Raw genomic sequence first — 3,578 nt, 5'->3', positions numbered from 1 at the left:
GTCCCCCCTGAGCCTCCTTTTCTCCAGGCTCAGCCCCTTTCCCAGCTCCCTCAGCCTCTCCTGGGGCTCCAGCCCCTTCCCCAGCTCCCTGCCCTGCCCTGGACACGCTCCAGCCCCTCGGTGTCTTTCCAGCCTGGGTGAGCTGGTTCTCCATGGGCTCCCATGTGTCCTGGCCCCAGATTCCCCACAGCTCCCCTTGCTCAGCCGTGTGCTGCTCCCAGAAAGCCGGGATTTGTTTACTATGCACCAATTTATTTCATTTTCAATGTAAAATATAAAAAGTACGTGGGTTACAGCAACATAATTTGCAGCCTGCTGATTAATAATACAGCTGACAGAACAAAATTGGGCTGCGAGCTCGAAGTGCTGAGGAAAGCTAAAAATTTAGTGAGCAGCGTGTGGATGTGGGGTAGGCAGCCTGCAGCTGGGAGAGGAGGCTGCCGAGGCCAGAAACACTGTTTGCTTTTTTTATCTGCCTCACACACAAAACCCGGCTCTTACATCCCCCTCACCCGACCCCACCCTGCCGATCTTCCATGCTTGGAGATGGTCAGCACTCAACTGGAAAACCCTGTGAGGAAACTGATGGGAGGGGAGCAATTCCTAAGGGCTCCCATCCACAGAGAGAAGGCAACCCACACGGCGTTGATTTATAACGGTTTTTTTCTGCTTTTTCCATTTTTATAATGCTTTTTTTTTTTCCCCCCCAAGGGTACTGAGATGCTGCCCAGCAGACAGGCCTCTTAGCATCTCTGGAAATGTGGCAAGTTTTACACCAGTTCTTCATTTTATAGAATTTGCTACCAAAAAACAAAAAGAGTCTTTATTCTCCGCCTGTTGTGTCTGGGCCTGTGAAAGCCTTGAAGATTCATCCCAGGGTGTGCTGCTGCAGGTAGGACCAGCTCTGCACCGTGTTCCGAGGGCTGATAAAGTACCAGGGATGCGTCTGGAAAAGGTGGAGGATGTGCTGAGTGTGCTGTACCCAGCGGGAAACGACAGTGCCAGCCCGACTGGTGTCACTTCACTGGTGTCAGCACGCCCAGACCTGGCAGGGGGATGTCTGAAACTTGCTCCTGATGAGACACTCGAGTCTTTTTTATTTTAGCAGCCGACGATTTAAACCCCAGAGAGAGGCTGAATGCATCCTGTAATGGGAGACAGAGTGATATTGTGCGAGACAAACGTCTTGCAGTGAGCGTGGCAGCCTTTTTTGTACGAGCACGGTGAAATCCACCCCCGGACAGGGCACAAGCCCCACAGAAGAGTCTGAACGTCACCCCCGTGCCTTGTGGCTTCTCTGCCTGCGAGAGGGGGTGGGTCTCAGGCTGCACGTGCTGCGATTAGGTGACAAAAAACCGCTCCCTCTGTCTTTGAAAATGAGTGTTAGAAACGGGGGTAGCGGAGAGAAGCACCCTCTCCCTGCAGGCATCCGATAGCCCACGCCTGGCAAGGCAGGGCTAAAGACACACCTCCCTGCGTTTGCCTTACCTGTGCTGTCTCACACAGCGGAGGGAAAGAGAACCTGGATGAAAACCCACACCGCGCCGGGGTGAGAGAAAGAGGCGGTCACAGCCCCCGCTGCTGACACACATTCCAGGCGCGCTCCGATCGAGCGTGCCGGCTCCCTCCTCACCTATCACCGGGAAATTGATGTAAACACTCGGGCAGCTGTTCGAGAGCTCTGCCTCCCCCTGCTTGAAAAGCGCCACAACTCCTCGCGCCCGAGGATGCAGCGCAGATTATCTAGTCAGGGGCCGTGATTATCTGGCCGGGCTCCGCGGTGTTTAATTAAGTTGTTTGTTCGTGCTGCCTGTCTCCATCCCGCCTGGAAACACGTGCCCTGGCACCCGGCTCACGCCGGGGAGCGGCGGCGGCTCCTGCCTCCGGTGAGGAGCGGCACCGGGCAGGAGCCCGAGCCGGCAGGACACCTGGAGCGGCGCCGGGGATGCTCGGCCTCCGGTGATGAGGGGTTAATCACCGGCTCCGCACAGAGCCCCTTTGTGCCGGGCGCCGGGGACTGATCCTGCCAAGCCGCCTCGCTGTTGCCAGGGCGGTGTGAGAGCCCGGGGCACTGCCAGGGGCTGTTGTTCGCGCCGGGGACGGCTGCCAAGGTCCTGCGAGGTGCTGCCCTGGTTTTCTGCAGCGCTGGTGACAAACACCCAAATACCCCCGTCCCTTCACCCAAAGCCGGCTCGTACCGACCAAACCAGAGCCTGCTCCTGGAAAGAAAAGTGTGTTTCTGTGCTATTACTGCTAATTGCAAGGGGGAATCATAGAGTCACAGAATGCACCTTAAAGACCGTCTTCATGGCAGGGACACCTTCCATTGTCCCAGACTGCTCCAAGCCCTGTCCAGCCTGGCCTTGGGCACTTCCAGGGATGCAGGGGCAGCCACAGCTGCTCTGGGCACCCTGTGCCAGGGCCTGCCCACCCTCACAGCCACCAATTCCTTCCCAATACCTCATCCAACCCTGCTCTTTCAATTTGAACCCATTCCCCTGGTCCTGTCACTCTATCCCGTGTAAATGGTCTCTCTCCATCTTCCTTGTCAGCCCCTTCAGGCCCTGGAAGGGCACAATTAGGTCACCCCAAATCCTCTCCTCCAGGCTTAACTATCCCAATTGTCTCAGCTTTTCCTCATGGGAGAAGTTCCCCAACCCTCCGATCACCTTGGTGGTCTCCTCTGGTCCCACCGCAGACCTCACTGGCCCGGGTGTCCAAAGAGAGCAGGCCCTGGCCATGCCACAGCCCGAGGGCTCAGGATGTGGAAGGAGAGCCCTCAAATCCCTGCCTCACTCCCAGCCAGGGCAGGCACAGGGAGCAGCCCCACAGCGCGGGGTTTGTGCCTCACCCTGAGGCTGGGATGGCCAGTTGTTCTCTGTTTCTTTGCCCTTCGCTGGGCCACTCCAGTGGTGGGAATCCCTGTGCTGAGGACCAGACCAGGGTCACGGTCCTGGAGCCAGGTGTGTCACCGCGTGTTTGCTGCAGGGACACCTTGGAGCTGGATGCCAGGCAGCAGCCCCGTCTGAGAGAATCTTGGCCCAAACACCCCTGTAATTCCAGCCCCGGGCTTTGCCAGGACAATGCCCCTCGGTTTCCCTGGCTGTGTGCTTGTCACCTGAGGACAAACAGCCATGGGAATAACCTCCACGCTCTGCACAGGGAGCACACGGAGGCAGTTTCCCTGGGAGGTTTTAACAATGACTGCTAATGCTCCTGTTCCTCTTGCTGCTCTCTGTTCCCACCCTTCCATCCACAGGCACAAGCTTCTATTAAACGCCTTCCTGCTCACGGGGTAACCAGATGGGAACATTCATTTCAATGCTAGACAGCAAAACAGTAGAGTTACAGATTACCGTGCCACTAAAAATTGCTTATACACCTTCGTTTCCTCCCATGTAATTCCCTGGGAGTTTTAATTTACGGGACCATCTTTTTTTTTTTTTTTTCTCGCCACTTCCCTTGCATCAGGCAGGGATCCTTCAGCTCCAACAAAGCGGCATGCCTGTCTGGAGGGGATCAATAACTATTGAGCTATCACGCTTCCTCCACTTAGACTGTTGAAGCAGCTTCCTTTA

Source organism: Chamaea fasciata, unplaced genomic scaffold (assembly GCF_029207755.1).
Source record: "Chamaea fasciata isolate MVZ Bird 193981 ecotype frontalis unplaced genomic scaffold, bChaFas1.0.hap1 SCAF_4, whole genome shotgun sequence".
Lineage (NCBI taxonomy): Eukaryota > Metazoa > Chordata > Aves > Passeriformes > Sylviidae > Chamaea > Chamaea fasciata.
The sequence above is the reverse complement of the archived record's forward strand: the minus strand, read 5'-3'. Positions refer to the sequence as shown.